The 12,209-nt window shown below is 39.6% G+C and overlaps 1 protein-coding gene across 1 annotated transcript in view; it reads right to left on the minus strand.

Moving 5' to 3' along the window:
* Nucleotides 1-370, minus strand: part of PPARG (peroxisome proliferator activated receptor gamma) — a 54,358-nt gene extending 53,988 nt beyond the window's left edge. The window contains exon 1 of the mRNA XM_008636031.2: nucleotides 152-370. The gene's annotated coding sequence lies outside the window, so the exon portion shown is untranslated. The remainder of the gene's footprint in view (nucleotides 1-151) is intronic.
* Between the last annotated feature and the right edge of the window lie 11,839 nt (nucleotides 371-12,209).

The following is a 12,209-nucleotide window of genomic DNA, read 5'->3' on the forward strand; positions in this document are numbered from 1 at the left end:
GAGAGGGGAGAAGCGGCGGGGCAGTGAGGAGGAGGACGACGAGGAGGAGGAGGAGGAGGTGCTGCGGCTCCTTCCTCCCTCTGCCCTTCGGGCCGTCCCTCCAGCCCGGCCGGTTCCCCCGTGCCCGCGGAGCGGAATCACCCGCGTGTACCTGAGGGCAGAGCGCCGGCCACGCAGCGCAGCTGGAATTTGATCTCTGCTCCCTGTAATCTCCCGTAACTGAAAATTCACTTTTTCCGGCTGCCGACTGCTTTCTCTTTTGCATTCCCATTCTCCAGCCAGCTCCGCTCTGCGCTGGGTAGTTTGCCTGGGTCACCTCACGTCAGGCTGTGTCCTGCTATGACAGGAGTAAAGGCTTTTCTGAAAAGGTTCTTAGCAGTAACAGAGGAAAAGCAAATTCTTTTTCACTTTTTTTTTTTCTCCGTGAGATTATCTCTGGGCGCTCCCCCCCCACCCTCCCAGGAATGCAGAGACGAGCGGTATAGGCTGTGTTCGGTACCTCTCCAGAGGCAGCAAGCCCCAACAAGCCTGTCACCTCCTCTATCTCAGCCTCTGAGGCTTTGAAAAAGAAGTTAGATGTGGAAAAAAAGGCATAAGATCAACAGGCTTTAGAGAGTCATCTTGGAGCTCGGGGTGCCCCGGGATACAACAGTTTATCTCAAAAAACTCCAGATCCCTTGGACATCACTGGAAGGCTGAGAGGATCCCAAATTTACCTCGTTATGGTTCTTAGTCATCAAGCATTTTGAAAGAGAGCCCACATTTGCTTTATTATTTGTATACTGAAGGCAATTTATAGATTAGGGTTGAACACGTCAAAATACCTGGACTACCTACAGATACTAACTTTGCCTACAGCCTTTTGTTTATGAGAACAATCTCTCTGTCTGCAGAGGCTTGAAGCCTTGTGTTAATTTTTATGAGAATTATCTGTCTATTTGTATAGGCTTGAGGTGTTACCTCTGCCTTGACAGATCAAGGAATCTTTTTCAATTCCTGCTTTTTTCCTTTTATCTGAATTTTTTAGCCCTGGAAATGTGGAAATACTTTTTTTTTAAGTGGTTATTTTTTGTTGTTTTGGTTGGGTATTTTAAAAATTATTTTAACATGCTGCAGTAATGACCTATTCCAGTAATACCCTGGCTCGGAATTAGAAGCCAGGTCCTGAAAACAAGTAAAACAAACCCTCAGAATTACCATGGATGAACAAAGAGGCAAATGTGGGTAAAATAATCTTGACAATAAGAGGTTTTAAATACCTCGGTTATTAATATTTCTACCACTTTACAGCAATAGCTGAGGTAGAGTTTCAATAGAAAGTTAAAAGGAGAAGGATCTAAGCTGGATGCTCCACAGAGTTCTGATTTAGCTCTGGTGAGAGCAGAGCTGCTGCTCTCTCTGTGAGCTGCTGGAGAATTACCCATTTAGTTTAAGTGTCTGAATAACAGAGGACCCCTCCCAAAAATCGAGGTGTTAACGTGCAGGTTTTTTCAAACTCCGTGCAACTGGAAGCACTCAAAAAATTTGGCAGGTATTGATAACATCCAGTTGTGACTATGCTTTGAGCCCAGGCTTTTAGTAAGTTCGGAAGTGAGGCAGAAATACAAAGCAGAGTTTGGATTTTAATTAAATTGCACGAGTGAGACAGGCATATCTAACTCAGTCCAGAGAAATCAGCCAGACACAGCTTTCACAGAAATATTGCAAAGCCAGTATCAGTCTCCTTCTGTTCTAAGTATCGTATTTAGCAAGTTCATCTTTTGAACAGAGCTCATAAAACATTAAGTGAAAACAGAGTGATAACTTATGTACAAATTACTCGGGTTTTGTAAATATGCATTTTAGCAGATTGAGACAGGAAGGGAAAAAATTACTTAGCTGATTTCCTGCTTAACATGGATTTTTAGGTAGGATTTGGTATCTCATTAAATGTTTCTTTCAGACGGACAGCTAATCTTAATTTGAAGAATCAAGAGGTGAAGAACCCATAAATTTTCTCTGGTAATTAAGAGTATGCCTTATTTATGATTTGAATTCATTTGTTTTTCCTTAACAGAGTGGTTTTTTTCCAGAGAAAGCCAATCATTTCTGTATTGGTAAAGAAATAAAAGAGGCTGCAAATGTATTATCTATTCTGTAATCAAGTTGCTTTATACAGTAATGAAATGGTCATAATAAAGACATTATCAGTTTCTCGTAAGTTTTTGTTTGCATTGTTTGACTGTGCAGTTTTTGATGATCCAGACTTTCTCCCCTGCTTATCTGAGAGAATTCCTGAGTTTGGCTGGGACCTCTAGGAGTTATGAAACAAGAATGAAATGTCAGGCTCAGGCCTTCCTGAACCATGGGCACTTCTTCCCTAAGTTCAAAGAGAAGCAGAGAAGAGTCTCTCAGCATCAGTTCTAGTTTTAAAATTAGAAGATAATTTGCCTTCACACAAGATCAATTATACTTTGTTTTTCTTACTGGGTATAAAAGCACTAGTTAATTCTTTTCATGTGAAAGAATTGCATTTTATATTAATTTTAATCGGTCAGTTTTTCGTGGCGAGTCTTTTTGAAGCATTCATTGCATCCGAAAAAAAAAATATTATTTCTGCTTGCACTTATTACAGACTGACTGTACATTATGGGTTTCAATTACTCAGAAAATATGAGGCAGATTAAATTCAATCATATGGCAAAAATAGTTCTCACTGAGATAAGAAGCTGAAATGAGTACTTTGTGGAATCTCGAGATGGATAAGGGTGTTAGCAGTGACAAAAGAACCTCTGTTAAACGGTTTCATTTCTCTTTTCCATCTTGATGGATGAATTTCTGTGCAACAATTCCTGGTAAGGAATTCCAGGTAGGTGTTTATGGTTAGAGCAACGAATATATTGGAGACGATGCTGTGACTTTTACAATTGGCTTGAACAGGGTAGCAACCTTACAAGGATTTATACCCCTTCCCATCTCTGCAAAGACACAAAGTTCCACCTTTTACTTACTTTTTATGTTTCCCCTGTGTCTGTGCTCTCAGCCTCTGGGTGCATTACCCGAGTTTAAAATCACCCCTCACGGTGCATCCCATCCCGGTGCTGTGGGATAGAATGAAGAAGTAGCCAAACTTTTAACATCTAGAGGGCAATCTCCTACTCTGACAATGCAGCCAGAAATCTGACAGCCTGAGCAGCAAGTTCTGGTTGTGCAAATTGCATTGGTTTAAAGGAATGGAGTTTAAATGAGCTGAAAATGTACTGTATTGCTGCTTTTTTTTTTAAAGTTACCCTGTGTTCTTTCTCTTGGGTAATGTAATATTTTAATTCATATATCTGGTGTCCTTTTATTGATAAAAAGCATATCTTACTTGCCTTAGCATATCTCATTCTGCCTTTATTGGCAGTTTTTGGTCTGGGAAGGCATGTTTTTAAAAAGTAAGTCATAATATCGCACCACACTCCTATCTCCAGCTCGCACATTCTGTATGGACACACTCTTTACTTGAAGAGAATTAGAAGTTTCAGCTGCTATCAGTAGCATTTTACACAGATATATGGCCAAACCTAAACTGCATTCCTTTAAGTGCTGGTAGAGGACTATCCCTGGGTGAATTTCTCCTCGGATCCAGCAGGAGGGATAGAACCAGGCACGAGGCAGATTTTTCACAGATAACTGCAGGGCGGGTCAAAACAAGAACCCCTTAAAAATGAGCCTCCTTTGCCTGAACTTTGAGGCTTGGATAAAAAGAGAACAAAATCCGAATCACGCCTGCTTTAAATTCACTAAAGCCAAGATCACACCAGCCTGCCCACCTCTAATTAGAATGGTTTTGTCCCTGACCTTTAGTCTCCCCCCAACTCTTAGCTTCTCTGATTTCATCTTGAAGGGATTAACTTCCTCTCTAGGACTGTCTGGCTCTTCTGTAATTGGATCTGATAGCCATGTTCCAGTCCCATTCTGATCAAATGGGCCCAGTTGCACATCACACACAGTTAGCAGGCAAAAGAACATATAGGAATAAAGAGCTCAAGCATAGACTGCTGTCTGTCAGATGTGTTAATCCATCCGAAATTTATTTCTGAAGGAATCCTTTTAAAGCAACCAAAAGGTCGTTTTGAGCCTCATTTAAAACCAGTTTATCCTAATTTCTTGGGTGATTGAGCTAAGACAGATTTATGAACGTAACTTACTCAACTTCAGAAATCCAGATTTCTACAATTATATGTGCTTAGACATCTGAAATTAGGAGCTGATGCAACCAAGGCTCAGAGTTGTGCTAATCTGAGATGGGAAGGAGGTGGCTGGGCTTGTGGTTAAAGCATGGGACTGAGCTGCTGAGAGGTCTCGCTTCTATTCCTGGTTGTGTCACTGACTTCCTGTGGGTCACTAAAGTCACTGAGCTCCGTCTCAGTTTGCTCCTATATAAAATAGAAATAATATTACATTGCTAGAGCACTGCGAGACAAAGTCATTACTGTCTATACAGTTATTTTGTGCTCATAAAAGGGCTTTGTATATACTTGTATCAGCAGATCACATCTATATTCCTAAAGTAACTCCTTTAGGATAATTTGCTGTCTTACACAGCAATTCTACGATTCCAGTAAAGACTAAAAACTCAAAAATGCAAATTTTAACTTAAAATACCTAGAGAGCTTTACCTCCAGATTCCAATTAAACATTTGCTCATGAAGAGAATTGTTTTTTCTTTGTAAGAGTATGAGAAAGGTACTCACTCCCTCATGACTGTGAAAAAATAATGAATCCCCCCCCCCTTCCTTTGTTTCTTTTGGAGGAGTGCTTGAAGATCTCTTGGTACTTCCATTTCCTATAACCTTTGTCCCGCTTTATAGTTTTTATACATTGTTGTGATGGAGTTAATTTGAAACACTATTTTTAAAATCCCTGCTTTTTACATATTTTCCCCAAATCTCCAGGGTGCTCAGAGAGACGTAGGAAATGCTGCCGGTCAATTAAATGATGATGATGCTGTAGAACAACAGTTCACACACTGCAGCTCCTAAATCCCAGTGAAAGTCCTGGAATGGGGAGCATCTCCTTGTCTTAAGGGTCAGTTCTCAGCATGCCTGCCATGGATCTCACATTCCCATCACCACAACTTTTATTTCTACTGCAAAGAGGTTTTAAACCAAGGAGATCAGGGTCTCTTTCAAATGTCTGGCAAATCAGGTTTATATTCTTGAATGCTTAAACACATTTTAAACTTTTTGGAATTATTTAGGATGGATATAGGTAATAAAGACTGAAAGAGAATTAGATGACATTCAGATTATCCTATAGATTTAATTATGTTTGCTGAAATACCTTCATTAGTCTTCACAGCAAATAGGTTGCATGGCTTTGGATAACGAGACCAAAGACTGAATAAAGCAGTTTCTTGATTGTCTTTGTAATTAATATACATTATTATACATTTTTAATATACATTAATATACATTATTTTAACACTAAACATCCTAAAATGCTGTTAGTTCTGAAAGAATCACCAGGAGTGGCAAAACAATAAAATGGGAGCATCCTTTTCTTGCATCTCACAAACTGTGCTGCAGAGGCTTCTTTTTCCAAGGAAGTTGTGACCACTGAGATATGACCCAACAAAATACACACTAAACTCTGCCTCTGACTTGTACCCAGGCAGGGGTGTGAGGCAGAACACAGTGAAAAATCACCCCAATATTTGTCCTGTTGGGGCATCCTATTTTCTGGTGGCGTTTAGTGTAAATGCACACAGACACTGAACCCAAAGGCCTCAGGTGAGAGTTTCTGAGTGTAATAAATATCTGCTTACTCTGTGATTAAACCTTCATCATAAAAATGTGCTGCCAGCGTGCAGGGAACTCTGCTGGGCAGAGAAACAGTGACTTTAATCCTTACTTGAGTTTTGTGTTGCAGGAGTACAAGAAAATAAAATCCGGGCAGGCAAAGCAGCTTGAAATAAGTGTTACATTAAAGGCATCATGCTGCAGTCATGCAAATTGTTCACTTGGTTTGTCTGCCCCTCTTCTGAACTGACTCTTGTTAGTCTTTCAAATAAGTCATTATTTTCATTTAAGATCTGAAGACTCCTAAAAAATAAAGTTAATAACTGGTTGCTAGTCTGTGCTGAGCATAAGAGGATGCCAGGTAACTTTAGCAGTGAATCAGGGGCTATTTTGGGAGAAAAATATTACAATAATTTTCAGGAAATAACCTTTTTGTTCCAAAACAGCTGTCATTGAACACTATTATATCTACAACAATTAAAATTATCTTTGGTAACTTTTAGTATTTGGCACTGCTCCATTATTGTTCAGTTAAATATTTTTCAAGTGTGTTAGGACTTCTGCCCACTGTGTGCCTGAAACCCCTCATCATCACTGGAGAAGCTCTTGGGTTTGTCATGTTGTGCTCTCTCAGCACATGTGACACCTTCTGTGGAGGTTTTTGCCATTCTATAGCAGCAGCCCTTCTGCTGACTCACTGTGGGCTCTATAGAATTTGCCTTTTCATGTGAAGTGTTGGATGCTAAAAGCCAATTTTAAAAAATAACAACAAAAAAGAGTGCTAGCTAACATATAAAGTGAATTAGGAAACGTGTGCAAACATCCTGGTGAATTTAAATAGCTGGTTGGATCAGAAATGGAGGAAAAATAACACCGGGTCAGGAACAACACCCAAAGCAGCCAGAAACCTTGTATTTCTAATTTAGGATATAAATACTCCCTGCTAAAAATTTCTTTGTTACAAGATGAAATTGATTTTAAAAAGGCAGGTTTAGAGTAGGGGGTGGTGTTGGTTGATGGCTTTAATATGTCTCAAATGCTAATTAAAAATATTTCCACATTGCTGGGGTTCTTTATTCCCTCAGATTGTAACTGGCTGATAGTGCAACCAACATTCTTTGTGTTTTTCAGAATAAAATCTGCATTATTTGTATTGTAATAGCACTTGTGATTGCCATCTGTGGCTCTGAGTCCTCAGTATTAGCAGAGCAGAGCTGAAAAAGCTCTTCAAAAAGTCTATTATACAGATGTAAGGTATGGTAATGATTTATTAATAGCTCATTTGCATACTATGGAATGTTTACTTGTATTTGCATAAGTTAATATAGAGGCATCCCTTCAGTGGGACGTGGGGCAGATGTCATCAAACTCATTTTTTCTCCCGAAGTTTTTGCTCTGTGAACTTCATTAACAGTATTTTCTTGCCCTGCTGTTGTGTGAGGAAAATAATGCAATTCTGGGAATGTACAGAGGACGTGGTGCTGATTTCTGGTATTTGAGTTTTATATAAAGCAGTAAATAATAAAATGTAGCAGTTCAGTACACCGTGGACTAGAGCCTGGCAGCTCACTGTTGTTCCAGTGAACTAAAATAAATTTAATATAAACTCTCCTACTTTTATTTGAAAATTTCAGACATTTGGGCCTGGTCACCCTTGCTGTGTTTGTCAGTCTCCATGGGCCTTTCATGGTTCTGTGCACAGTTCTTTGCTCCAGCAGCTGAACCTGAAGCCAAACCCATGGAACCAAAGTACAAAAATAGGGGTAGAACGGTGGGACAGAAAATCTGATTCAATTGGGAAGTTCTAATTGTATATTAGAATTTATTTTGCATTTTATTTATTCCTCCTCAAATGTGCTTAGCAACAAACTATCCACATATAAAGACCTATTTGTGTTGTGTGCAGTCTGGCCCTTTGCTGAATTTTTTTTCTCTAAATAGACTTTATAGGTAATTCTGCTTCTATCATAAATCACTGAAAAGCTGGATTTTCCAAGGATAAAATAGAGATAGCAAAGTGTACCAGAAATTGAGATCATCTTTTCATAATCCCTCTCCTCGGAGTGTAACAGTTCCAGTTAGGTTGCAGTTGAAGTCACTTTTTTGGTAGCAGCTGGTTTTCCCTAGTTTGTGGTTTTTTTCAGTAATAATTTACACCTGCTTCCAGTGAGCACAGAGTGAGCAAAACATCACCTGAAATATGAGTGGAAAAAAATGTACAGCTAGTTTTCCAGACAGACCACAAAATTTCAACTCACTGGGGGGGTAGTTCTTACTTTCAATCCTAGAAATAGATGGGTTACTACTGAGAGAGAGGGAAGTTGCAACATGAAAGGTTTTGGGGGGAAAATGGCTTTTTTGTAGACTGGGACTTGCTCTTCAAGGACTTTGCTCTTCAAGAATTCACAGTGGTGTATATTTAAGGGAAAGCATAACAATAAATGCCCAAGAAGTGAAAAGCAGGATTTCAGATTTAATATTCCATACAGTAATGCAGAGGAGGAGTATCACAGGATTTTAACTTCCATTATGATTAGGAGAAAAAAAAGATAAAATTGCCTTTGTCTCTAGATACACATCCAGAAGATTACTAGAAACTAGGAAAAAAGTTATTAGTTTTAAGAATTCAGCCTATTCCTTGGAAGTGAGTTATTAAACCTGCTAATCTTAGCTCAGAAGAAAGAAAAAACTTAGGGTAACTTCTCTCACCGATGGCAGCAGACTCCTTCCATTCTGTATTTTCTGGTTCCAGTTTCCTGTTTACTCATCACACAGCTCCAGGCTGGCTTTGTCTGGAGTTTTATTAATAACTGTACCTTTTTAAATTTATCTGATTTCTTTTTAGTTGGAAATCTCAGCTCCATTGATATTTTACCTCAGCTTTTTTTTATTTTGTAATATTTCTACTTTTTCACTTGTGTGATGTGATCTCTTATGGTCCAATCCATTTCCCAGCTCAGGTTTTTAAATGCTCTCAAACTTTAAATTAATGTTGGTATTTTTGAGAAACAAGTCTTATAAAAATATGTGCATTTTTTTCCCAAAACTGACAGCAGTATAACTTATTTCCCAGAGACATTAATTTGGTTCTCCAATACTCTGAAACCACTTAAACTGAGAAAATAAATCATTATTTCTAGTAGCCAGGTGAGACAGGAATGTGCCCAGCCCGCTCTGAGATCTTTGGGCATGGCAGCAAATCCACTCGTTAAATTCACCTCTTTCTGATTGCATTATCTTTCCATCTTTTAAAAATTATTGTCTAAATACTTTATATTTGTGTTTCTCGAAGATCTGGTCAAGTTATATGTAAGACTGTATTTGAGAATTCCCTCACATGTCTAAACCCCATTTTATAGATATTTCTTCTTCTTGAGTGTTGGCTTCCAGCTGCACTTTTCCTTCCCACTTTCCCACAGCTCTGCTTTTCCACCAGTTATCTGTTACCCTTAAGCTTCAATAATAACCATTGAGCTGGTGCTGAAGCTCTTCTGAGTGACCATTTAAATAAATTATAAAACTTCCCCAGCACTCATTTCAAATTCAAATGTGTGACTCAGTTAAGGTAGAGAGCTGCCCTGCACCTGAGCCAGTCCTAAAATCCCTTTTAAGTGAGACAGGACTACAGTTGTTTTAGGATCTTTGATTTGCTTAACAATCTCCTTTTAACTGTTGGGTTTCGGCTGGAGGAGCATCAGCAGGCTGCCCACGCCCCCAAGATTTAAAAAATCCTCTTTTTACTCTTTGTTTCTCTCAGAAAGGCCACACCAAGAGCTCGAGTGGGCCTATCCCACTGGCAGAAATGCTGCTAGAAGGGATTACAGACCAACACAAACCAGTTGGAAGAAATACTTCCTTAATCTAGAAATTTTTGCTTATTATCTAGGGCACAACAATAACAACAAAAATCCCAAACAGCAAACCAAAAGTAAAAAACCAGCCAGAATGATGATCAAAAAGTCTTTCTGAAATCTTTAGATTGATTCACATAATAAGAAAAGCCAAAATTAGTTGAAGAAGGGTTGACTTCTGCATTCTACTTGTAATTAAACATAGATCTCCTCTTAAGTTTGAAATCACCCTTAGTAAAGCCTGGACTTTCTGAGTGCTAGAGACACCCATGTGTGTGCTGCAGTTTTCCTGAGCTGAGGGAAATCAACCTTCCTGAGGTCTGGAACTTTATTCCCTGCCCCTCCTGTGGCACATGTGCCCCAAAATTCCATTTCTCCTGCTAAGCAACTGGCCAATCTAACAGTGGGAAATGAATCAGAGGAACAATTCCCCCAAAAAATGAGGATAGCTGCAGTTTGGTTATCACCTTCTGACCAGCTGTGTTTCAGAAGAGCCGGGCTGCAGATGAGGAAAGCTGTGTTTTGCAGAGGACCTTCCCAAGACACATTTCTAGATTTATTTCCTAATAAACCTACTGCATCTAGGGCCATTCACATCAGGCCTTTTGCAAAAGAGTTTCTCAGTTATAGAATATCCAGTTTGTTTTTTAATACTTTTTTTAAAGCTTTTTTGTTGGTGTTGTTTATCTTGTGGTGCCAAAATTTTTAAGTCTTCTTTGAGCTTTCTAAAAAGAACGGCACTTCTTTCATGGGTGATGTTACCTCTCCTGTGATTGGAAAAGCTGGCATTAGTGAGACATGTTGAGGAGAAACACAGAGCTGAATTACCCTTTACATGCTCCCTTAGGTGAATGGCTCCCATTGGTGCTTTATGGGCAGAAATGTTAAACATTAAAAATCTGCTCAATTGTGTACAAGATCCTTGGAGTAGATAAATGACCCTGTAATAACTTCAGCTCCTACAGCAGATGTTAATTAGGCTGTGGGTAATTTTTTAAAGCATTGCCATAGTGAAAGTTTCCAGAATGTTCTCTGCTCAAAGCAGAATTTGGGCGATTCCTTTTACCAAGTGGCTTTAGTTATTGCTGGAATATCAGTGAATAAAGACATTTCCATAAATTATTGATTTTTATCGTTGTTTTTGAACCAGCGAGGTGATTTGACCTGTTTAGCGTCTTCCTTAAAGGACAGAGCTGAAGGATAGAGCTGCACTTTGAACGCTACAAAAGCTTTCTGTCAGCAAAGTTCTTGCGTATTTTCTGTCCATTTCAAAAATATCTCTGTGGTATTAGTTTACTGTCACTACCATGGAGAAACTGATACTCCTGTGTGTCAATGGCTGCAGGAATCAAGGCTTCAACTCATGTCTGACAGCAAGATGAGCAGAATTTAGGCTCTCACTCCTTTTCTCACAACTGTGGGCAGGCTCTGAGGGGGTTCTTTGCCCCAGCTCTCTGTTTTGGTGAGTGGTCTGCAGCCCATCATGGAAAAGAGACATTCCTGAACTGAAAATAACAAATAAAAATGTTGTTTTCTGCAACTTTGGTTCCCACATCTGAAAAGCTCTTTCAGAGTCCTATGCAACTAAAGTTGCCTGGATGAGATCTGGTGGGCAGACAGAAATATCCATTCCTTCTGAAACCCAAAACCCTTCTTTTGTACAGAAAAAAAATGCCTTCAAAAAGGGGAACAGTGAGAGACAGCTTTTTCTTGGACTTCCAAGCACGTGATTCCTTCCTGCAGGTGAGGAAGGTGCTGGAAAGTGACAAACTCATGAGGTGAGAGAAGCAGCTTCAATAAAGGCATTAAGTTCTAAAGATGCTCTGTACACCCTTTGCTCGAGGGTTAATTTGTGCCTGAAAATGACCCTCAGCCTGTCCCCCTTCTGGGCATCTTTTCCCTGACTCTCCTCCAGTTCCCAGACACCAAGGAGCGCTGTTATCAGTTCTCCTGCATGACTGTGCCAATAATTTCTGCTTGGCTGCTTTGCTTGTGGCTCCTGATGAAGTGTTAGAACTGAGAAAAGGTCCTGGCGTCTTTCTGCACAGAACCTTTGCATTATCAGGAAGGTTTTGATTGATGCAGGGTTCTGTTTTGGCTGTGTGTGCCAGAATGGCCTTGCAGACATGGCAGGCAGCTTCTTTAGGTCTGGTTTCAACACCATTGAAAAATCCAACCAACAGTGATATGAGAAGTGATGAAATGTCAGTAAAAACAGGTGATGTTTTCTGAATTAGCAATTTCAGTGGGCTTCTGCATTGCAAAGGCCACTGGAGGACTATTGGTACCACCTAAGGGTAAGGAATAGTGTGTGAGAAGCTGGACTGGAAGAATTTAAAAGCAATCTACAGCTTTGTTATGAGCTGTAGACACCAGGGACTTGGACTGACCCAGAGAAAGGTCAAATGATTGGGATCAAATGAGATCAAACCTTTTCTGTCTTTAACATCCCCAATATCTATCTCCATGTGCCTGAATGTTGAAGCTTGGTAGTACCAAGCAATTATTTGCCTTCATCTGGAGTTGCTTGGATACATTCTTCCCTCTATGCTCAATAATTTCAAAATTAGTAAAATCCATGTAATCTTTCCCT

Source organism: Corvus brachyrhynchos, unplaced genomic scaffold, assembly GCF_000691975.1.
Source record: "Corvus brachyrhynchos isolate BGI_N302 unplaced genomic scaffold, ASM69197v1 scaffold266, whole genome shotgun sequence".
Taxonomy (NCBI): Eukaryota; Metazoa; Chordata; class Aves; order Passeriformes; family Corvidae; genus Corvus; species Corvus brachyrhynchos.